Source organism: Streptopelia decaocto (assembly GCF_964273445.1).
Source record: "Streptopelia decaocto genome assembly, chromosome: 1".
Taxonomy (NCBI): domain Eukaryota; kingdom Metazoa; phylum Chordata; class Aves; order Columbiformes; family Columbidae; genus Streptopelia; species Streptopelia decaocto.
Genome location: NC_138663.1, coordinates 4,447,201 through 4,472,654, shown reverse-complemented (window position 1 = coordinate 4,472,654; position 25,454 = coordinate 4,447,201). Strand labels below are relative to the sequence as shown.

Below are 25,454 nucleotides of genomic sequence, written 5' to 3'. Positions count from 1 at the left end.
AAACCGGAACTGAGAATATAAAATAAATCAATAAAAGAAACCCATTATACATGCTTCTCCCTTCCTCATATATATGTTTTGCAGTACAATGCAATGTTTTTGTTTTCATGAAGCATTTTTCTTCTTTCCCACCTTCTTTGGTCCTTTCATCCTTTTTTTTCCCAGTTCCAACAAGAACAGGACACAATCCTGTACACACAGGGACACACCAGCAACAGTGCTCATGTCTGAAAATCCCTTCAGGAGATCACAGAATCCCAGAATGTCAGGGGTTGGAAGGGACCTGGAAAGCTCATCCAGTGCAATCCCCCATGGAGCAGGAACACCCAGATGAGGTTACACAGGAAGGTGTCCAGGCGGGTTGGAATGTCTGCAGAGAAGGAGACTCCACAACCTCCCTGGGCAGCCTGGGCCAGGCTCTGCCACCCTCACTGGGATCTTGTGTTCCAGTTTGCACCCATTACCCCTTGTCCTACCATTGGTTGTCACCGAGAAGAGCCTGGCTCCATCCTCCTGACACTCACCCTTTATATATCTGTAAACATTCATGAGGTCACCCCTCAGTCTCCTCTTGTCCAGCTCCAGAGCCCCAGCTCCCTCAGCCTTTCCTCACACGGGAGATGCTCCACTCCCTTCAGCATCTTTGTTGCCCTGCGCTGGACTCTCTCCAGCAGTTCCCTGTCCTGCTGGAACTGAGGGGCCACAACTGGACACAATATTCCAGGTGTGGTCTCCCCAGGGCAGAGCAGAGGGGCAGGAGAACCTCTCTGACCTACTGACCACCCCCTTCTAACCCAGCCCAGGTACCACTGGCTTCCTGGCCACAAGGGCCCAGTGCTGGCTCATGGTCACCCTGCTGTCCCCAGGACCCCCAGGTCCCTTTCCCCTACGCTGCTCTCTAATAGGTCATTTCCCAACTTCTACTGGAACCTGTGGCTGTTTCTACCCAGACGCAAGACTCTACACTTTCCCTTGTTATATTTCGTTACATTTTCCCTACCCAAGTACTTGGCAGCTCCGTTTTTCTTGCTATATGGCACAGAGAAAATGACTGTCACCTTAGAAAGCTCTATATAGCATAAACAGAGAAAATCACTGCAGCTTAAAAACCTCTTACCTTTCAATGGAAATAATGAAATCTTTAATAATCTCCTTCAGCTGCTTTGGTGTGATCGCTTTGTATTACTTTGCAATCGATTCTTAGCTTTGTGCTAACAAGTTTCCTTTAGCTGTAAAGCAGTCTGGACATTTAGATCCTACCTTGACAAGCACAGGACAAGCAGCTAAACTCCAAATAGATCGATCTGCTCGTTCCAAGAGCTTTGCACAAAAAATCATTTAAGCAGCGGTCTGTATGGGAGCTACTTAAGCAGTGGATGTGCTTAAAACACACCAATTACTTGTGAGCCACCTTTCCAGAGGGCAATACTTTATTCTGTAGTGTTTTTAACCTCGACAAGAACACCTGTCAAACCTCCTAAAATAACACGTGGGCAGGTGTCAGCTCTCTGCATCACACTGCAAAAAATATGCTGCTAGCCATTCTACATTTTCAATGTTTTAATTATTATATTATATTATATTATATTATATTATATTATATTATATTATATTATATTATATTATATTATATTATATTATATTATATTATATTATATTATATTATATTATATTATATTATATTATATTATATTATATTATATTATATTAATGGGTAACCTAGTCTTTTATACTAAACACAGCACTACCCACTTCTGAGAGCTTAATAAAGACAAATCATGAGGGTGGGTTTCACAAATAGATGGAAGTCAGAGGTTAGAAATAGACAATGTACTTTTCACATAAAGTCTCTTTTTGTTTGTGATTATCTGATCCCTTCTTGGTTAAATAAAGTAATGGGAGCATATATGGATAAAAAGAGGCGGAGGCAGAAGAAAGTTACATTTGCTGCCAACAATCAAGTAAAATCTTAGAAATGCCTCTTAACACCCAAAGCTGCTCCTGTTGATTCCAGTCTGGGGCTGGTTTTCAGTTTCCCCACACAGAATAGTGAAGAAAAGTGGGATATTGCTCTTTTCACCTGTACATCTAGGAAAATATTCCCTGCTACACGGATGCCTTACTGTGGGTTGGTTTGTGATTAGCTCCCCAAAAGCTGGATGTAGTGAGACAAGCTGGTGAAGAGGGTGACGTTCAGAAATTATCTTCATGGATGAGTAGATCCTGCAGCAGCAGGGGACGCGGCGCTTGGACTCGCCCGGCTCCGCCTTGGTGTGTTTCTCTGATGAGCTGAACTTGCAGAGAAAACTTCTTGGATATTATAACATCCTTGGGAAGATGACTCAGGTTTTTTGTGGTTTACACCATTAAGAGTGTAAGGGAGGAGAACGCAAAGAACTCTCAGGCTGGCAACAGAATCTTTCCCAAGATCTCGCTTTCAGCACGTTCGGAGCACGGTAACTGGAGAGTGGAAAGCTTCCTGCTGCCGACCTCCTTACACCTCACAGCCAGGCAACAACAAATACCTCACAGGGCAACAAAGATGCTGAAGGGAGTGGAGCATCTCCCATGTGAGGAAAGGCTGAGGGAGCTGGGGCTCTGGAGCTGGAGGAGACTGAGGGGTGACCTCATTAATGTTTACAGATATATATAAAGGGTGAGTGTCAGGAGGATGGAGCCAGACTCTTCTCGGGGACAACCAATGGTAGGACAAGGGGTAATGGGTTCAAACTGGAACACAAAAGGTTCCACTTAAATTTGAAAAGAAACTTCTCAGTAAGGGTGACAGAGCCTGGCCCAGGCTGCCCAGGGAGGCTGTGGAGTCTCCTTCTCTGCAGACATTCCAACCCGCCTGGACACCTTCCTGTGTAACCTCATCTGGGTGTTCCTGCTCCATGGGGGGATTGCACTGGATGAGCTTTCCAGGTCCCTTCCAATCCCTGACATTCTGTGATTCTGTGATCATTAAGCCAACAAGGTATTTTTATTTCTTTTATCTGAAGTCCATACTGATTCATCGAGAAAACCACTTCCCTTTATCTCTACTCTCAGTACTGTACGCGTTTCCAAGCCACTCTGAGTATCGTCTTTACACAGATGACCTAAATCAAGACCTCACGTTATATATTTTACATGCTCTACTAGAGATCCTATTATTCTCCTAGGAAAAATCTCCAGCTATATGAAACACTAGAGTTTAAGCGTGTACAATCTCTGGGTTCAGCAATTCCATTCACTAAAATAACACACTTTATTTTTCAGTCCTAGATAATACTACAAAAGGTTCTCTTTGCAGCCTCTTGTGTAAAATTCGCAAGGAGCAATTCCCCAATCACTATAACCGATTTCAAATGGTGCTAGAAAATATTATTGACTCTGAACACCAAAAGAAATCAGTCATCCTCTAAAGGGGTTACTGAGATCTGCAAGGACGAAGAGTTAGGAGCTGGACGGTATTTTACATTGGAAGATCCCCAAACACTTGGTAAGTGTTGATTAGTGACCTCTGTGGCATTATTCACGAACAAAATGTTACTAAAAAGCCTGTGAGAAGACAATGATTTAGAAGGTGAAAACTGTCAGAATCAATCAATAGCTACATGCATCTTTTAATATGACAAAGCCAACCTTAAAATGCTTCAAGTTCTCCACATTTCAGTAGCCTTGGCCAACATGACCTACCATTCATGGTCCAATCTCAGAGACACTGGTGTTGGTCATTTCCATGAACGACAACCAGTAAATCAAACTATCAACCTGCAGCCTGAACACTGGGAAGTTGTCACACAAAATAAATCTGCATATTAGGATCTGCCAAACATAAATGAGCAAACACACAGCGGGGATGCAAATAGCACCTACAGCTCCCAGTGCTTAAATTCAAAATCATCTGCTGTCAATTCTGTTGCGTGTCTTGGATGATACATGGACGAGGTATTTACAAGGGCAGTAAAGAACCAACAAAAATGTATCTATATAAGGCTGAAATAGGCTTGATATTGAATAAGAAGTAGAGCAAATGAAGTTCCTTATTCCTCACCATGTTGTACAAATTAGTTGTTCACAATAGATTTGCTAGTTGGTGCATTAACTTCCATGTCTTGAAAACTGCGTTGCAATTCTGTATTACACTGATTTTGCATTGTTTGTGTGTTATAAGCCCTTGTGTTCTCAGAGCTCTCGTTCACCACCTACAAATACTACAAACATGCCACTGCCCAGCAGTATTACAGCAGAATCTCTGCCTCTGAAATCACACATTATATGGCTCTCCCAAGGGTCATCTGGCCCACAGACCCTGCAGTCCAAACCTAACGAGGGACTTCGTTTGGTGCTGGAACTAATTGCAACAGCAGGCACGCAAAAGGAAGATCTTCACCTTCTCTTCCTTTCCATGGAGGTTTCCGAGGCTCCGTTTCACTGAGGACAGCAGGCATTCTTCCTCCAAGAACACTGATTTCAAATGGTGCTAGACAATGAATAGTTAAATCTAAACCACCATATGAAACCAGCTTCCTGAGGGAGCTTGTTTCTCGCTGAGATGATGTTCCTGCAACAATAAACTGGAAATGCTGCAGAAGAATATCTATCCGTGTTGGTTTTATCTTTTCCCTATTAAATAGATGATACTTTTAAAAATTCTCACCCTTGATTTGAGTCACCAAATGTGCATTTCTGTTTTCCATTACAGTGCTACCAACAGAATTGCTTACAGCAGCGTCGCTCTGAAGAATTTTGTTAATCAAAGCTTGGACAACATGTACAAGGGTTTAACCAGGAACCGTCCTACTTTTGATCCTGTCTTCTATTCACACATTGCGTCTGCTGAGGTCTGCTCCCAAATCAGCGAGGAAAGCTGCTGCAAACTCCCTCTAGTGACAGCAAAAAAAGGCCTCCTGCAAGATGTTAACATCTTATTTTTAACAGCAGTAGCACAAGTATTAATACCACCATGTGACAGAAGCTACATATTAATGCCTAAATGGTGAATATTCATTCAAAAAGTCAGGTGGATCATGGGAAACCTGTCTGCCAGCTCTCGCTGAGGTGGTATTTGCAATGTTAAGAGAAAAGGAATGTGCCCAAACTTAAGGACTGAATTAATTACAGACTATTCAGATCTTACCACCTGGTCCCAGCGCTACCTCTAAGAAGTCTGACACGGGTTTTTTTTTTCCTGGAAGTCTGGCTGCCGAAGTGTTCTCTAGACAATTTATTCCCTTCAAACAGATGTATTTTTCTTCTTTTTAACCTGTCTGCAACTCATCTCAGCTGGCAGGACAAACGTATCCCAATCACCATCGGCAGAACAACGTCGAGCAAGCTGGAGTGTTTGCACAGACTACAGGGCTCAGCCACGTTCTGGGAAGTTCTCAATGGGTACATCACGGCCTTTCAGCAAGAACAAATTACCCGAAGCACAACAAGCAAGATGCAATAAGACAGCATGTCCCACATGGGCGTAGAACAACATTATTTTAAGGAAAGCGACCAAACGGAGTGGGCTGGGCGTCTGAAAATGGGCAGTTGCTGCGGTTACTGGAAGAGCTCTATCTATGCCAGGCCTCATCAGCGTTGTGATTTATTATACAGATCTTCTGTCCAGAACAGTGTGAGGAGCTGAGCAGTCAGGAGCAGCAGGATGGGGATGTGCTGGAGTCAGAATTCTGGCTGGGAATCTCCCATGCAGGTTCAAGAAATGCTGATGCTTCAGCACGGCTAAAATAAAGCAGTTATAAAATGTGGGCAGGACTGAACAGCTTCCTCAAGGCATGAAAAAAGCCTCAAAGTTTGCCGTGCTGTAATGTAACTCAGGAAGAGTGAAGCATCTTACTTTTTCCCTCCTGCAGTTTAATACATCCGGCAAGCACTGTACCTGCCCCTGCAAGTCCTGTAAAAACTCACTGCAGTGGCTTAGAACCATCAACAAACATGGACTCATCTGTAGTTTACTGAGGACAGCCAAATAGTCTCAAAACTCCTCTTCAGGGGGCAGGAAACCATGTCAAAAACTTAACTGATTAATTACATCTGTTTCTAAGGTTTAATCCCCTCTAGAGATGCATCCCTCTCTTCATTTACCACAACGCCACGCAAAACGACCGGCTTAGACTAGAAACTGAACTTGTAGACGGCTGAAGACAGAGAAATCTGAAATAACTGTGGACAGTTCCCACAAGGGCATCTGTCAACAGCACAGCTAACACGCTCCTCTCCAAGATCATCTTCATGAGAAAGTCCATCTGCGAAATGAGAAAAGCAACAACACTTCATAATCATTGTTTTCCCTGGACAAGGCACAGCTAAACTGTGCTATAGCATCTTTCTCTATACATTTGTGATATACATGGGATTCAAAGCTGAGCTCAAGTTGTGGGGTTCTGACTTTATTTACCATTAGCCCCAGAACGGGTTTGGACAACAGCATCTCCATCTGACTATCTGGAAAGCAAATTCTTCATTTAATATCATTTGCACTTTCGAAGAAAGCATCTTTCAGAACTTGCAATGACTCTGCATGTTTCTAGAACACAGATAATGAGAAACACTCTCGTTAGGGCTGTAAACTGTCATGTCTAAATCGCAAAAACAAATGAACTGCAGATAGAGAGCTACTGTACCTCTCCGAGGTGCCTCCTTCCAAACAGGTCCTGTAAGCTTTAAAACACTTTCAGATCCTGGACTATTCTGTCCTTCCTAGATTTAATGACAAGAAAAGCTGGGAGCAATTTTCTTGTTTAACTGGAAAGGAAGAGGAGGAACAGAGGAAATAATGTCTTTACCTACCAGAAAAGCAAGAACTTGGGAATATATAGAGCAAACCCAGAATTCACAGACTCGGATAAAAATTTTACACGGAAGAGTTTCTGATTATGTTTTTGTTTCTGCAGTTATAACCCAACACTGTTTGCTAATCTTCCAGAGGAAATTACAAGAATGACATTTTTAAGAATGACACGTCAGTGACTTAAGCCCTGATATCGAATACTTGTAATTCACGTGATTTTATTTGACATCAACAGGATTACTTACATGACTAAAGCTTTATCTGCAATTAAGCCACTGCAAGATTAGAGTTTACAATGGCTTTGTTTTGCTGTTGAATAATTCTAGTGATTTGCAGGAGGTTCAGCTGCGTTCGGACACCTGCCAGGTAACCCCCTCTCTTCCAGTGACGAATTCCTGCAGTCAAACACTCAGAATAACACGTGAACTATGATCCCATCTTTGACCGTAAACGATGACTGTGGGCACTTCATCACATTAATCAAGGATAATGAGAGAGAACAGCTACCGAGAAGAACTTGGAAAGACCTCCAGCTGGATTAATGATACTGTGCAGGAAATTTGCAAAAAAAATAAGTCTTACTGCTTCCTTTCCATGCTCTGCCATAACAGGAGCTGTGTAAATGGATTTTGTTAGAGCTTTACTTATGACAGCTTTACAATCCATCTACAACAGGCTGGAAGATCCAGTCAGTCTGTAATTTGCAGACAATAGCCTGTGAGTACGTTATGTCTGACAAACTGCTCAGCTTACTGTAACTTTTTAAATTCCTATTGTTTTTAATAGAACATGGAGCCAAGGGAAGATGACACACTGACAATTCTTCTGTTCACACAACGGCTGTAGCACGGGAAGCGATTGTGTGAACTTCCTACTTATCTCCTGGTCTTGTGTTTTATTTATGAGCTGTTGCAGGTATCCTATCGCAGAATCAATGTCAGGGGTTGGAAGGGACCTCAAAAGCTCATCCAGTGCAATCCCCCCATGGAGCAGGAACACCCAGCTGAGGTTACACAGGAAGGTGTCCAGGCGGGTTGGAATGTCTGCAGAGAAGGAGACTCCACAACCTCCCTGGGCAGCCCGGGCCAGTGTCTGTCACCCTTACCGTGAAGAAGTTTCTTCTCAAATTTAAGTGGAACCTCCTGTGTTCCAGTTTGAACCCATTACCCCTTGTCCTATCATTGGTTGTCACTGAGAAGAGCCTGGCTCCATCCTCCTGACACTCACCCTTTATATATTTATAAACATTAATAAGATCACCTCTCAGTCTCCTCCAGCTTCAGAGCCCCAGCTCCCTCAGCCTTTCCTCACACGGGAGATGCTCCACTCCCTTCAGCATCTTTGTTGCCCTGCACTGGACTCTCTCCAGCAGTTCCCTGTCCTGCTGGAACTGTGAGGCCACAACTGGACACAAGATTCCAGGTGTGGTCTCCCCAGGGCAGAGCAGAGGGGCAGGAGAACCTCTCTGACCTACTGACCACCCCCTTCTAACCCACCCCAGGTACCATTGGCTTCCTGGCCACAAGGGCCCAGTGCTGGCTCATGGTCACCCTGCTGTCCCCAGGACCCCCAGGTCCCTTTCCCCTATGCTGCTCTCTAATAGGTCATTCCCCAACTTATACTGGAACCTGGGGCTGTTCCTACCCAAACACAATACTCTACACTTTCCCTTGTTATATTTCATTAAATTTTTCCCACCCAAGCGCTTGGCAGCTCCGTTTTTTCTCGTTATATGACACTCACCCTCACACTTTACGTATTTATAAACATTAATGAGGTATGGCATGATGAAGACTGAGAAACTGCCTGTCAGCTGAAAAACCAATTAATACTAACTGCAGTGAGAAAGAACTGCCTACCAGGATAGAAACTGAGGCTGTGAGGTCAGTTACAGATGTCTTTAAGGGATTCTTTTGTTTTGGTCATTTTCAACTTAAACCACAGCTATTTGGGAAAAGCTGCTTCATCTTTTCTTTTTCTGCACCATCAATCCCCCGGCGTTTTCACCACCAGCTTAATGAATTCCAACTATCAAAAGAGCTCATCCACTATGTAATTTGTCTTTTTTTGTTTCCTTCGCTAAACAAGCAGGAAAAATGTTTTTAATTTGCAAGGCTGAATAAATACCTACTGCGTTTGCCAAGACTTTATTGACATTCGTAGCTGTCCACAAAGCTGACTGACTTCTCACAGAGATGGTTTGATCTCCTCAGGAATAAAACCTGCCCAAGATGTTAACCTTTCTCAATAAAATAAAATAAAATGAAAAGCAGCAGTTCTATAAGTATTACAAGGGTTAGTGAAACCCATTCATCCAGGATACAGTTCCAGAGCGGATTTTTGTTGATAGAAAGCTCATTTAACATTGGGACACCCACCAGCGCTCGCTGCTGCTCCTGATGCTGCAGTTCACGTCACCTTCAGCTGTACCGCTACGACTCTCATAAACCAAGTTCAGCCAAACGATTCTAATTCAAAATGTGTTTTCGGTCATCTGGTTTTCCACACAGTCAGGAAAGAGATGGCCCCGCATTGCTGCTGAGCTGGAAATGAACGGCTGGGGTTAGGCAGAAACTTATTAAGCTGGTACTAGCGAAAGACACGAACTGTGGAATTACGCCTTGGACAGCATCAAATCCCATCTCCCCTGCTCAGCTGGTCACGAGGAGCTGAGATGAGTTTCTGGCTGCAACGAAACACAGTTCTTGAACTTCCACAAGAAAATCAATACACCAAACTTCGAGGTTCTCACTTCGGTTTGACTGGTTTTTTATCAAAGGTCCAGCTTTCCCCGTTGGCCGGCTGCCTGCATTTTTCCATTTAAATTTTGATTGTGTTACCTTAAAATCGCAAGAAATAAACTCTGCACAGCTAGAATTTAATATGGTCAGAAGGTCTGCACAGGCTTGACATAAATAGGTAAGAAGAAAAAGCATTTGGGTCTTCTGGGGGGAAATTAACGTCTTGAAAAATGGTTACTGTCAAAATTTCCTACACTGGTGACAGTATTTCACATATCTCACTTTCCTTCCTGTACTGTAAAGCGCTACCAAATAAGCTGGTAATCTGAGCAACACTCCTGAGGAACAATCAAATGGTCCTTGAATAAAGATCAACATTTCCCACTAATGAAATATCTCTGTTATTTAACACATTTACCTTTTTAATTTCAGAAGCTTCTAACATGGAAAGGTCTGACGGCTACAAGGTATTTACAATACCTGCTGATGCCGAGGAGCGATGCAGATGTGCTACACCTCAGAAAAAACAGCCTTCATGTACAATTTTCTCCGTGTATTTCTGGAACAATTCGTTATTGACAGGTTTGTCCTCAATCTGGAAGAAAAAAACACCAGAAGCTGTTTGAATTAGTCTCTTTGTGTCGTTCTTCAAAGAGATCAATTAAAATGCAACTTCATGATCATCCTTCTCTTTCTCCAGCCTCTCCCAAAGCTTTTAGTCAAGTTACCGCTCCTCAAAATCAAAGTCTAAGCCCATCACTAGAATACAGGTATCACGTTCCCTATGGAAAGAGTAATTGGTGCTTAGAGCTTCAAAATTCAGTGAAAGAGATTGCTGCCTCTGTGTTATACAGATGTGCGTAGACACGCTTTGTAAGGTGTATCTAAATTAATCTACAAACCTCCTGCTGGATTACCTTGAGTCCCAGTCCACCCACACCAGGGGAAATAATTCTTTGTGGAGGAAGGGTCTGTAAATAGCAGGTGCCAGAGAATCACCTACTGCGTAGAGCGACATCCTTGACGTATAAGTTGTCTCCGATTTACGCTGAATTCTGTTCTGAAACCTCTTCAGGCTGATTTGGGGGATTATTGGGAAACAGAAATCCTAAAAATACAAAAGCTTATCAAGCCGGGGGAAAAACACTAAGATGTTTGTGTGACAAAGGCTTTGGTGTATGAATTATGCATTACCAAAAACTGACTGCAATTCATACGGGAGGAGGGAGGTTTCTGTGCATCCAAATTCAAGCACAACGGGCACACGCTGCACTGCAGGGAATTACATGGAGTCCTGTGAAAACATCACCAATTCGAGTACCTTATTCTCCTTTTTGCCTGAGTATTATTACATAGATTTGCATTATTTGTGAGAATTTGAGGCAGAAAACACTGCAACAACCTGTTAACCCCTTGAAATCAGAAGTTCAGAAAGGGCTACTGAAGTGGGAAGGAAACAGGAATAGTCTGGTTCCAGCCTATTTCTGTCCGTGTTCCCACCCTGTGCCCATCACCATAGCAGCTGACTGTTCTTCCTCAGACAGCGATCTTGGGGGTGACAGAGCCTGGAAAATACGTGTTTTCTTTTCTTCCCCAAGGGCATCACGATTTGCTGGATAAAAGCGGCAGATGTTCTACTTTAGAAACTGTCCAGGGCAACCATAATGAACAACGGAATACCCTGTTGTTTTCTTTACGCTCTGAATACATTTTTTCATTCCCACTGCCAGCTTAAAAAATCTCACTGGGATCTGGGAGAAAACCAATGACCATTAGGGAAAAAAAAAGAGAGAAAAGATTTCTTCAGCTTCAAATATTTCTTCTGACTTAAAGCTTTTGGAATCTGAAGAGCGATGAGCATCATTTTTAGAAACCACCCTGGCAACGTAGCTGTTACATAAATTTCAATAGAAACGCTAATCCCAGCGCTGAACAGAAATGCCCCTGACGTGAAGCACTCGGAACCCACACCTATTGTTTATATTCCTGTGCATCACTTACATCTCTGGGCTCTTAAAACCAGGCGCTTGTGGCTTTTTTGCCCTTCTGCTTATCTTCAGTGCTGGATTAATTTACATTGCTGCATAAATGATCATGTTAAAGGAGGAAAGGTGACCTGGAAAGAAGTGCCATTGCGTAGCTTTTAAAAATAACAATATACACACATGAAAACTTATTTTTCTCCTCTTTTTCCAGCTATAACACCAACTCAAATTCTGATTACTTCAAAAGACTCCACGATTACTGAAAAGAAATGACATTAAAATCATCACGTAGAAAGAAAGACGGTAATTAAGAGCGATAAGAAACTCAATCAGACCGCTCCAAGTGTGATTGTTTCTAATCCCAACTGAATTCCCACGCCTGACAAACAGACTGCGGAGGATCTTAAAACTGAAAACAACTCCTCCCAGCATGTATGACACTGCAAAAAACCCCAAACCCAAGCCAGAAATACTTTCAGAGCAAAACAAATCACCTTTGAACCATCCTTTGTTATGCTGAAAAAGCAAACAATCAGAAATCAATTTCCACTCCCTACATACTGGTGCTGCACAGCGACAAACAATATATGCCAGATACATTCACATTATATTCTTCACAGCAGGAAACAGAACCAAAGCAGAGAACATATACAACCAATTAACTGAAAACGGAAATTATTTACCTTTTAGTTTGTTTGTATTATAAACAGGTTTTCAAAAACAACACCTTCTTTGGCATATGCGAGGCGCCCTCATGAGATCATCACCTGGAATTTATAAAATAGTTTATTTAAATACATGTTTGCATTTCCGTTTTAGCTTCCCCTCATGAAAGAAGAAGAAGTTCACACCGCTATAGCACATTTTTACCAGTTTAGTTCCATTTCACATCATCTCGTTTTATATAGAACGAAAGAACGTTACAGAAGCACAGCTGGTTGACACTTGCCCCACGGCAGCTCCCCTGGGTCTGTGTCCCAAAGCCACCAAGCAGCTCAGACCCTCCAGGAACTGCCCATCTCCTCAACCAGAAGAAAACCAACCACCCGGCGTGATGCATTCTCCTCCATATTTTTGGCTGTGTCGCCTAATTAAAGAGCTTGTTTCTTCTGGCTTTGAAGTGAGAGGGATGGCAAGTTTACCTGAAGATTTTAAGGACTGATCAGTGGTCTGAAAGTTGCGCTAGAGACTGGAAGGGGCAGGAGATGAGAGGGATCTTCACTGTCCATTGAACAGGGATGCGTCCAGTTCTGGAGCCCTCAGCACAGGACACACATGGACCTGCTGGAGAGGGGCCAGAAGAGGCACAGAAATGATTCAAGGCTGGAACAGCTCTGCTGGGAGGACAGGCTGAGAGAGTTGGGGTTCAGCTGGAGAAGAGAAGCTCCGGGGAGACCTTATTGTGGCCTTTCAGTGCTTAAATGGGGCCTGACTTTTTAAAAGGGTCTGTTGTGATAGAACAAGGAGTGATGGTTTTAAGCTGAAGGACGGGAGATTCAGGCTGAACATAAGAAATCATTTACACTGAGGGTGGTGAGAGCCTGGCCCAGGTTGGCCAGAGAGGTGGTGGATGAACCATCCCTGGAGACATCCCAGGCCAGGCTGGACGGGGCTCTGAGCAACCTGAGCTGCTGAAGATGTCCCTGCTCATGGTGGGACTGGATGAGCTCTGAAGGTCCCTTCCAACCCAAACCATTGTAGGATTTGATGATTCCACCATCTGGATCAACCACCAAACATCTGTTGTCAGCGCTGCAATTGATGACATCCACCCACAGCCTTGAATATTTACTGGTCCTTACTCCTCAACCCTTTGGACTACTCATGTTCATGTTATTTGACTACTGTTACAGGACGAAACACATCATCAGGATAAAAACAGACATTGTGTTTCAATAATAAACACTGATGTTGGCACATGCCATGAAAATTACAGAATTAATTAGAGGACCACAACATAACGCTCCACATATTAAACACAGCCAAGCAAGAGATGGCGCGAAGCGGCTGCTGGATTATGGAAATAACTTTGTTTTGCGGAGTGGTTTTGGCTTTAATTTGCTACAGCTATTGAACAACTTGAGCCGCATTAGAAAAATCCGTCCCTATCTATCAGAAAAACATTAACATGAATATATATCCAACTTACTTGTGATCTTATTAGTCTCTTCTCTGTAACTGGTTCCATCTTATGAAGCTATAAGTAAAGCCAGTATCTCATAATTTGAGCATTAAACTAAGGAAGGCCCAAGTTCTGTTTCTAGCCTGATTTTCTTTGGGACCCAAAAACTCTGTGTAGATTCTGTAGTTATGTAGATATTTACCTTCCCAATGATCCCCAAGGGAGGCACTGTAAAGCTACTGTAGCAGGACAGAGTCTCCATCATGGACCAAGTTACACTGATTTAGGAGCTTCAAATAAAACAGAATAAAAGGAGTTTGGTTTCTAGTTTACTGCCTGAGGGAAGGAAAAGCAAAGCAACATAAAAAAAAAGAGGTAGCGTAATAGTGAGACAATAAAACGTGATGTAAAGGCAGATTAACAGCCTAATGGGCTATCTACTCCAGGCATCACAGGAAGGTATAGCTTTAAAATAGAGGATTAAATTAAAAGGTATTTTTGTGGCATTTACAGAGGGTCGGCAGCTCCTTTCTGTTGAAACTGTGCTGAGCTGCAGCTGATCGCTATCAACTCACATGTGTGCAAGCCCGGGGCCCTCAGTTCCAGCAGGACAGGGAACTGCTGGAGAGAGTCCAGCGCAGGGCAACAAAGATGCTGAAGGGAGTGGAGCATCTCCCGTGTGAGGAAAGGCTGAGGGAGCTGGGGCTCTGGAGCTGGAGGAGACTGAGGGGTGACCTCATTAATGTTTACAGATATCTAAAGGGTGAGTGTCAGGAGGATGGAGCCAGGCTCTTCTCGGTGACAACCAATGGTAGGACAAGGGGTAATGGGTTCAAACTGGAACACAGGAGGTTCCACTTAAATTTGAGAAGAAACTTCTTCATGGTGAGGGTGCCAGAGCCTGGCCCAGGCTGCCCAGGGAGGTTGTGGAGTCTCCTTCTGTGCAGACATTCCAACCCGCCTGGACACCTTCCTGTGTAACCTCATCTGGGTGTTCCTGCTCCATGGGGGGATTGCACTGGATGAGCTTTCAAGGTCCCTTCCAATCCCTGGCATTCTGGGATTCTGTGAAATATCTCCGGAGAGAAATATTCATAAAATGATGCAGAGAGGAGCAGATCTGGAACTTGACTGCCCAAAGACAGCACTCAAATACATGTTCGGAGAGGAAACCTGGAAGAGAAACAATGCAGAATGTGCACGGAGAGAATGTAATTGTGTACATTAAGAATATAATTAAGAAAGATCACATCCACGTCCTGTCAGGATGGAATCTTGAGCTGGACAACAGGATTAATGGCTTTGAATGTTTGACCAGTGGAAAAAGGTAAGGATGAAGAACTAGTGCTAATATTTGGCAACTAGAAACTCCCAAGTTTCCAATGAATTCAAGAGGCAGACGCCAGCCTGGAAGAGGCATAGGACAGAATCACAGAGAACTGAAATTACCAATGAGCAGTGGAACTGCTTAATTCTAAAAATGTGGCCATTACTAGCCTAAGGCAAACTAAAACCAAAGGAACCCTAAAGATTTAATGAAGAAGAGAGTTAGCTCTTGATTCTGCTGGCATTCGAGCTCTGCTATTTGTAACAGAAATGATTAAATTAATTCATCAATTAGTAAATGAGTTCAGTTAGTTCACAGCATGTAATTAATTTATTCTACTCTGTTAACAGCCACATCCTCATGATACTTTGTGATATTTTGCAAATCCAATTTAATTTGTTAGACAGGAAAGAGGGGAACCTGAAGGCAGAAATAAAAATTGAACAAAAGACGGATGCAAAACTTACTGAGATAACACACAAGAGAAATATAACAGCAGTAAGTATTGGCCAGCAAGGTCTGTTCCCTGCCCAGCAGCGCTGCCCATTAACTGTTCCATGGTCTGAGATGACATGTGCACAAAGTGGCAGCTGTCAGCCCATGACGATGTCCCCACACTCATTTCCCTCCAGTTGGGTTGGGTTTTCATTTTGTGCTCTCCCTTTCAGTCCCTTGTGAACTGTTTCATCGAGACATTTCCTTTTTTCACGGAATCGCTTCAGATTTTTTTGTGGTTTTAATACCAACCGAGGAAAGTCACTCCATGTTATCCACACAATTGTCTACTGTGGCAACTGTGAAGGTTAAAAGGATGAAACGGTCGAAGTGATGACTGGGATAATAAAGTATGTGCTACAGAACGCCAGCTGCAAAGTTCTTGACAAAATAAGGTTTAAGAAAAAAAGAAGAGACCAGACTTTAAATGTAAAACCTGAAAGTAATTTGAATGCAGTATTTACATATTACACACCGAAGTCTGAGGGTAAAGCAGGAGCCAGGGAAGACTCTGAAGGGGTGTGGGATGGTGGTGTAGGGCAGCACTGCAAAGATGGGAGCAGGACCCTGGTTTAGATTGGATATTAGCAAAAAAATCGATATGTAAAGCGCTGTCAGGCATTGGAACAGGCTGCCCAGGGCAGTGGTGGAATCACCATCCCTGGAGGGGTTTAGAAAACGTGTGATGAGGTTCTTAGGAACGTGGTTTGAAAGTGGACTCAGCAGTGTTGGGTTAACGGTTGGACTTAATGATCTTAAAGTTCTTTTCCAACACAAATGATTCTACAATTTTATGTTAAGATCCACCTCTCAGCAACACTGACTCCTCTAGCAGTTTATCACAACAAAGGACATATATTTGGTCAAGAAGGGAAATCAGCTGAACCACGTTAACATCAACAGACCACTGTTAAGCGCTCATTAACAGGAAAATTAAGTTAGGTTTCTATCAATAACAAACACAAGAATTTTTTCTTGTAGCGGCACAAAACACACACGATGGGAGCTTTGGGGAGCCCAGACTTTCTGCTCAGTGGGTGCCCCTGCTGGCTGCAGACAGGTGCCCAAGTGCCCCCAGCCATGAGAATGGGAGGCTGCAGCATCAGCCGCATGACTGGTCTCTGTTCTGCCTAAATTTTGGTATAATTTAGGTGCTTGAAGCCCAGAGAGATGAAACTCTCAAGTGAGGAGCTGCTTGGGCATCAGCACATGAGCCATATTAGAGCCTGATATTACCTGCTGTTCATGACTGATGGTTTCCCACTGGGAGTGAGGGAACCTGCTTCCCACCTAGATTCTGCCGCAAGCCATTTAGGCAGAAAGTGGCCTTAGCACCATGTAAATCCCCAGAAAGAGCTCAAAACCCACCAAAATGTGTGCATCGAGAATAGTGTAGCCAGCAGGACTAGGGAAATCATCGTCCCCCTGTGCTGGGCACTGGGGAGGCCAAACCTCGAAGCCTGGGGTCAGTTTTGGGCGACAAGGAAGCCCTTGAGGTGCTGGAGCGAGTTGAGAGAAGGGAACGGAGCTGGTGAGGGGCTGGAGCACAAGTGTGATGGGAGCGGCTGAGGGACCTGGGGGGTTCAGCTGGAGAACAGGAGCTGAGAGGAGACCTTCTGATCTCTGAACTGCCTGAAAGGAGCTTGGAGCCAGGGGGGGTCGGGCTCTGCTCCCCAGGAACAAGCACCAGGAGCAGAGGAAACGACCTCAAGTTGCACCAGGGGAGGTTTAGATTGGATATTAGGGAAAATTTCTACCTGGAAAGGGTTGTTGGGCATTGGAACAGGCTGTCCAGGGCAGTGGTGGAATCACCATCCCTGGAGGGGTTTAAAAGGCATGGAGAAAAGGTTCTTAAGGACATGGTTTAGTGCCAGAATAGGGTTAACAGCTGGACTCAATAACCTTAAGGGTCTCTTCCAGCCAAAACTGGTTCTATGATTCTAAAATCCGTGCCAACACCAGAGGTATTCCCAGGACAAGGCCGCATAGGAGCACTGGTATTCACGACCTTCCCTGGAGTCTGGACACTGAAACACTCACCCAGAAAGCAGAACAGCCCATTTTATGTCTTCTCAACCTTCATCTTCACACTACCCGGGACAACTGAAGCCGTGCAGACCCAACACATGAGGCTGAACATCCCTCTGGAACAGTCCCCACTGCTCCTGGTACTCAAACCTCAGAACGACTGATGCTCAAACCCCAGCCTAATAAATCACAAACAAGGTCCCTTCAAAGTGTCTCTCCTGGTTATTTTGATTCTGAAATAACGACAATTACATCACACCCACACCCCGGCCATTCTTCACCATACCAGAAACATTCCCTCAGCCTTTTCACTCTCATTCCGTCCCATTCCCATCCTGCTGAAAAATGAGCTCCGCTCTGTGATCCAAGACTTTTTCACAGCAGATGGAGGAATTATTTCCTAATCCTGGCCCAGGCAGCGAGTTCCACACCCAAGGGCAAAAATCCAGCTCCAAGGCATAAACTGGGCATCTATGTGATTTAAAATAAAATCTAAAAAATCAAAATCAAAATCAAAACCAGCTCAGTATTGGGTATTTCAAAAGACAGCGGATGTCGCGTGTCCAAGGGGACGCAGTTAAGCGCCTCTTTAATCTGAAGCTTAACATACACAACTTTTCAGTTGCTACTTCTGTATTTCCACGGAAAATCAGAATATTCTGGATTAAAGTTTGTGTATTGGCAAAAAAAATGGATAATTAGAAGAATTTAGGAAATTCTTACAAGGACAGGAAGAAGAAGAGACAGAGAAGACAAAATTGATCCAGACTACGGTTTAGTACCAAAATAAGAATAGGGAATGACTACATTTATGTTTGAGGCATCACAGTTTAAGACAAACTGCAGCAGAAATGTTACAGTGGCTTGTTAATTTTATTACTAATAGTTAAATTAGACTTTACAGACTCCTCATGGATTTCCCTCCTTACAGCCCCTGCTTTATCTGCATTTTTTGCAGAGGAAACCACAGGAACTTATGCTACAAGGCAGTAATTCTGTCAGGGGGTTGGTGAGGAATATGTTATATTTACTCGTATTTCCAGGTTGGAGGAGTTCTCTGTTTACTGTCCTCTCCAAAACATCAAACTGAAACTGTGCTCATGCTGCATTCAAGCGCCATAAAAGTTGTATTAGGTTTTCAGTTAAAACGAGGATAACGTGTGTCTTGTATGGACAGGACGAGATAGGCTAAAATACCTAAAATAACCGAGGTAAATACGCAAATCGCGCTGTACAGATGTCTAAAATAACGCAGACACGACGCAGGAAGGCAGAAGCCCGCCAGATAGGGGAAAACAGAATATAAAACTGTGACAATTCATTTAAAGCTGCATAATTAAGCCCACACAACAAATAGATATTTTTCTTCTCCTTAAGTGCATGTCCCTCACTTCAAGTGCCAATATTACTAATATAATGCCTTGTACCACTGCCCATGAGTAAGAAAACCTTTTGTTAAATGTCATGGCTTTAGGAGGAGTCCAATACTCCAGTTTCAGATATTTTCAGATGCAAGGGATTGGAGGGGGAGAACTGACTTTGATGCCCCAATCAAACTAGTATTTTTGTCTCCCCAAATCTATAGTACTATATCCTAAAAGAGGGATGCTGAGCATGTCTTCTGCATCCCTTCTCTGAAGCACTATCTGCTGTTTGAAACACCCTGCGGGGGAGATTTCCAACACACCGCGAGTCCTGCACAGCTCTGCCTCCTATCCTCCCTGTAAGGGACTCCAGAGCAACGGGCTTTATCTCATTAATTCAGCGGTTTTTAGGAAACGACTTTTTCCTGCCAGTTTTTGAACCCAGAGGAATTTTCTAGATGCGCAGTGACAGTGCATGAGTAATAGCTCCCTCATTAAACTACCAGGGAGCCATAAAACAAAACAAATTGTTCAGCTTCCCAATGTTTTTCCGATTCCCTTTCCCTTTCCAAGCCCTGTAGTGCTCGCAAACATCCAAACTATCTAAGTGACGTCATTTATAGTCAGAATCCTTAAAGGAAACAACATGCCCTTAGCACGTTGCTCAATCCTCCGGTATTCTTGCGGTCATTGATTTTTGCCCCGGGGTAGCCGCAAGTCGTTTTATTTTTTAAAACAAGAGCTAGTAGTGCCCACGTGAAGTGTATGTCTCTGAAATCCACTATCAAAGGCTCACGTGGCAGGGGGAGAAGGAGCTGCACTACTTCTGTCCCGGGTCCATCTCTTGTCGTCGTGGCGAACGCTTGCGGTGCCCAGTGCCGAAAAGCGGGGTGGTGGAGCTTGGGGAGACGAGAACAGCAGCTTCATGTTCCTCCCGCACTTGAAAATAAATAATGATCCTCTGTAGGGAAACAAGATATTCAGCCCAAAGGTGGGAATGCAGCTTTGTTTTATGCTCCCCGCGGGGCAGAATTGTGTTAAGGAATCCCTCTGTACCTCTTCTAAGCAGAGGGAGGTTTCTGAAGCGCCTTCGCTGTTGATAACAGGTTCTTTACCCCATTTTGAAAATCTGGGAGTCAAACTATAACAACATGCAGATGATTCAAGGAATTATCTGGAAGGCCTCAATTTCTACAGTAGTTGGTGTAAATGAGAGATGTTTCCACATCCTGCCTTTCTTCTTCAGGATAGAAAAGCTGGTACTCACTGCTGATACAGATGTTGCTTCCTACCCAACACGGTACCCAGCAATTCAGAAACTAAATACTACCAACATCTCTTTGTATCCACCACCAGCATGCAGAGTATCTCGTACGGTAACTCAGATTTGGAGAATATACGCAGCAAAGATGAGAACACATCTTTAAAAACACAAAGGAAAAAAAACCCAGAGCAGAACAGGATACCAAACTCAACCCTGAGAAATGAACAGGTTTGAGAATATTTATATTTAACATATATTTTGGTAAGACTGCAGAAATGCTGACAAACCACCGTCGTTTTCTGAACAACCCTTTAAGATGCTATTGTAATCCCCATGCTATAGATAGCAAAAAAAGGACCGAATAAAGTCAGTTCCGGGTGACCTGAGTTCAGTGTTTTTACTGAAAAATGTGGTTTACGTCAGGAAAACTTCTGCTCTTTTGGCCTGAAGAGGATTTCAGCGCCACAGACTGAAAACCATTTCAGACAGCCCTAACATCTCCCACCACTGAGATTTTAATTCTGTCTTCTAATGAGCAGCAGATAGCAAAGGAATGAGATAAACCGGGAGCTCCAGACCACAGTTCCCAACACATTTGGCAAAGCAGTGAGGAGCCCCATTAAACGTACGGAGGTCAGTGACCTCTCGGATTTCTCCAGGCCATGGCTAGAAAATAAAACAGCCGAATGCTTCTTCCCTCGCAGAGGGAACTGCTGGCGCTCTGCTCTCCGTCCATCTCCAAGTCAAAGGTTTTGATACCAAGGAAGGATCAGCAGCGTTAAACACACGTCTGAAACAAAAAAAAATGGTGATGGTTTTAAACTAAAGGAGAGGAGATTCAGGATAGACATAAGGAAGACATTTTTTATGATGGGGGTGGTGAGAGCCTGGCCCAGGTTGCCCAGAGAGGTGGTGGATGAACCATCCCTGGAGACATCCCAGGCCAGGCTGGACGGGGCTCTGAGCAATGTGAGCTGGTGAAGATGTCCCTGCTCATGGCAGGGGTGGCACTGGATGAGCTTGGAAGGTCCCTTCAACCCAAACTATTCTATGATCTGAGATCTACGATTCAAAAAAATAAAGTGATCAAAGTAATTGGGAGACTTTTTGCCTGAACGGAAGTCGAGCAGAAACCCCAGCCCAGAGCCCCATGAGCCTCACTGCGAGCTGGGTATTCAAACACCTCTAAGGACACAGCTTGTTAAAATCTGCCTCTTCACATTGATATATAATTGGCAACAAAGGTGGGAACAACTTGTGAGCTTAGCTTGTCACATCACCTTTATGAAAGAGTGCGGAGGTACCGATGAGAAACGGGGATTTTCGTCCGGACTGAAATACACAGCAGACACTGCAGCAGATGGCGCTGGATGAATTGAAACAGAACTGAAAAGTTCAGGGCATTTCAGAGAAGGTTCACGTAAGGCAAGACAAGGTAACAGCTTAAGAAATACAGAACAGTGAAGAGAGACAAAAAAGTACTTATATTCATCCTTCTGACATATGGAGACATGCAAAAACTAAAACCATTATCATTACAGTTACAATTGAATATTGATCGGTCCAAACACATTGGCACCTGCACAAGCACACATGAAGCCACCACTGCCCTGCTTGGTTTGCAGCATAAAGGGTGAGGGAACCTCTTTGCATTTGTTTAAATGCAAAGCACAGATAAAGCCCGGACCTCACGAGAATATGCCAAAGCCAAAGGCCTGGGAAGGGGTAAGAAATCAAGTTTTTGGATAGATAATGAGAACATCCATGAGCATTTGATCAGTTAGTATGAAAGAGGAGGAATGAGCCCTCAAATCACAGAATCACAGGATGGTTGGGTTGGAAGGGACCTCTGGAGACCATCCAGTCCAACCCACCTGCTCACACAGGGACACCAGAGCAGATCACACAGGAAGGTGTCCAGGTGGGTTTGAATGTCTCCAGAGAAGGAGACTCCACAACCTCTCTGGGCAGCCTGGGCCAGGCTCTGGCACCTCAAAGGAAAGAAGTTTCTCCTCATATTCAGATGGAACCTCCTGTGCTTCAGTCTGTGCCCGTTGCCCCTCATCCTGTCATTGGGCACCACTGAACAGAGTCTGGTCCATCCTCTGACACCCACCCTGGAGATATTTATAACCATTGATGAGATCCCCTCTCAGCTTCTCTTCTCCAGCTGAACAGCCCCAGCTCTCTCAGTCTTTCCTCATCACAAAGATGCTCCAGACCCCTCAGCATCTTTGTGTCCCACCACTGGACTCCTCCAGTAACTCCTTGTCCTTCTTAAACTGGGGAGCCCAGAACTGGACACCGAACTCCAGATGTGGCCTCACGAGGGCAGAGCAGAGGGGGAGGAACAACCTCCCTGACCTGCTGGTCACACTTTTCCTAATGCACCCCAGGTACCATTGGCCTCTTGGCCACAAGGGCACCATCCTCTCCAAGGGCTCCCATCACCAAAGCCTCTGGTACCGGCTGCTGTCAGAGACGTTACCACAGCACAAAGACCACAAGTCTGTAGCTCAACATTTCAGAAACACGCATGGTTCTCAGAGTCTGGACAGCGTTTCCAAAGCCACAGGGCCCGTCAGGCCAGCTGATAGATCCTCATTAAAACAAAACAACAAGAAACAAAAAAATAACCTCTTTTCCAGGCAGGGAATGACACCAGCATCGGACAGACAGCTCTCAGGATGAGGTCACCTCCCTTTTCCTTCAGAAATGAAGCGAGGAAGTACAATTAACGGTAATTAAAAACGCCCTTCACAAAGGGACACTATACTTTTATTATCCCTCTCGAAGCCTAATCAAAAGCATCACAATGGGCTTGTTGATGTTTTTTTTTAAACCAAGACATGCTAAAAGAAAGAGTCAAGTAATTAAGAACAAAAATCCCATTTTTTTTTAGGTGTAGTATTTTGGGTAAAATTATAAATTGTCCCCTACTTCACTAAAAGAACTACTCAATGCTCTACTAGTTAGCAACGGCAAAAGACTATTAAAAATGCTTAATGGGTAAATAAATGTGCTTATGACACTGAAACTTATATGGGAAGTGTAAGCAAAAAGCTGTAATCACACCCATGAAAAGTTACTTGCTTTGAGACTAATGATTTTCTTCTGCAAAGTGTTCCAGCTGCATAAAAATATTAAGTTTCTTTGCATCTCAATTGACTGTCAGAGATTCTGAGCCATTCATGTGAACTGGTTTGTATTTCAAACTATTTATTATTCAGATTTGTTTCACCTTCTGTGTCAGAGGCAAAAACAGTGGTTGAACCATTAGAGATCCTGCAGCATCTGGACAGCATTTCAGCCCATCAAATATAAAGTGTCTGCTGCTGGGTGAGCAGAATCATTCTCAGCGATAAAATGCAAATCCAGCAATTACAATGGATACTTGCATGAAGATTTAGTAGCCTGAACACAGCACCTGTGCCTCCTGTTATTTTCGGTGATGTTCAATACCCTGCCTGGCTCACCTACAACTCCCAGAAAACTTATTCTGTACCCGCCAGCCCTGTAAATATGTCCCAGGTGTAACCTCAAGTGTCTCAAAGGCACCAGACACCAAAGTGCAGACAGCTGTATCCATCCTTGTGCACTTGCAGACACATGTGCACGGGTATGATGCTGTCCGGCCTCTGCATCACAGCCAAATCCCACCCACGTAGCCTGCTGCACATCTATTGGTCTAATAATAAGTTTAAAACCCCTTTAAAATGCTTTTATTTTTGTTGTGGACATTAAAAGTCCCACTGCTTTTTATCAGGAAAGATGCCTTTATATTGGTGTCTCTACCAAAGCTGCCAAATCAGATTTACCAGCAGAGCTTTGGGGGGCAGATTAAACCTTGGCAATTGGCTTTCGCCCAGAAACCCGGCTCCTTAAATCGCTTCTGAAGTGCGATTACCTTTATATAGATTTACTGTTATAACCCCGGAGCGACCCTGCTGTTATGCTGCACATCCTACGCGCTTGGGCGCTGCCCACAGCATCTCATGGGCGCACGGGTCCTCCTCTCCCAGTAAGGTAGGTGAATGATTTTATTGAAATGAAGCAAATTTTAGGGCAGAAGGGTTAAGTCTAGGGAACTGGAAAGAAGAGGGTTAAGTGGAATCATGCCATGAAGCCCACCTGCCCACCTGAGGAGCCGATGATGATGATGATGCTCAATGAGGATGCTCGAGAGGTTCCAGCCAGCAGCTGAAAATAGAGGTGGGGTGTGCGGAAGGGAAGGAAACACACGTTCTGAAGCAAGAGGTCAACCCAGTGTGAACGCATCAGCGTTTAAATTAAGGTTTTCTGAGGGACTGACCTCCACAAATCCCCGCTGGTACCCAAGGGCGGCTCTAAAGGCTGAGGATGCCGTGACACAAGCAGATCGTTCTGTCACCGCTGTTTCACAGACATTTGCAGCCGGGCTGAGTATAAACAGGGAAGTCACGTGGCATCCGTAGTGTCACGTCGTGACTTCCCTCGTGTCGCACAGGCTTAGAACATCCACTTCAACATCTATTTACCCCTGCAAAAACGGGAACTTTTAAGCAGCTCCTATTAACACTGCCTCCTCCGCGGCTCAGGAATCCTTTTTGGGATGCTAACGTGTATTTTCCACTTCCTTTCCCTGCAGCGTATAGAACAGAAACAAATCTGAGTGCTGACACAGTAAGTAGATTGATTGCAGTATTTAACTTTTTTGGACAGAGTCCCAATTTCAGTCTGATCCGCTTCGCAGATAGGAGGCTGTACATTGTCACATAGTTTGTAAACGCGCTTGCTACACTGATTTAAGTAGATAGGCAGGGCTGTGCATCTGCATATCAGAAAGCCAGATCGTGCACGCTGCAGATGTGTTTTTCTCAGAATAATAAACTGGAGATTTATGGAAAACAATACAGAAATAATTTTATGGGCTTCTTACAAACGTGTCTAGATGATCTTTCGAGGTCCCTTCCGCTCCCTAATGTTCGGTGATTCTGTGTAGATATAAATACAGGTCAAATTTGCAGAGAGTGTGCAAATTTGCATCATCGCGTCTTAAAAGCAATTTGAAAATACAACGTTTTATGACAGTTCAGAGAACACGCCTTCGAGACAGCACATTTGGACTGTTTTCTCCTATTATGACACTGCTGACCGTGGATCACACCAGGCTCTGCGAACAACTCCATTTTCAATCATTGATTCATATGACAGGTGAAATTTTCCAAGTGCTCAGCATCCAGAAGGTGTCACTGCCAGCTGGAATTAAGCACATAGGGCCCGTCTGCTGCTTGGCACTTGGGAAATCTGGTCTTTTAAAGGAGGGTTATACACTTAAAATGGAAATGTATTAATCAGGACG

At 44.0% G+C, this 25,454-nt stretch overlaps 1 long non-coding RNA gene across 4 annotated transcripts in view; it reads right to left on the bottom strand.

The window, feature by feature from the left end:
• Positions 1 to 4,832: 4,832 nt before the first annotated feature.
• LOC309447661 overlaps positions 4,833 to 25,454 on the bottom strand; it is a 133,974-nt gene continuing 113,352 nt past the window's right edge. For 2 of the 4 annotated variants that reach the window (XR_014185647.1, XR_014185650.1), the window contains exons 4-10: positions 12,197 to 12,280; positions 10,446 to 10,636; positions 10,009 to 10,123; positions 9,166 to 9,473; positions 6,621 to 6,696; positions 6,395 to 6,523; positions 4,833 to 6,242 (exon numbers count right to left, since the gene is read on the bottom strand). This is a non-coding gene — a long non-coding RNA (uncharacterized lncRNA). The remainder of the gene's footprint in view (positions 6,243 to 6,394; positions 6,524 to 6,620; positions 6,697 to 9,165; positions 9,474 to 10,008; positions 10,124 to 10,445; positions 10,637 to 12,196; positions 12,281 to 25,454) is intronic. The other 2 variants (XR_014185648.1, XR_014185649.1) reach the window with 2 other exon arrangements.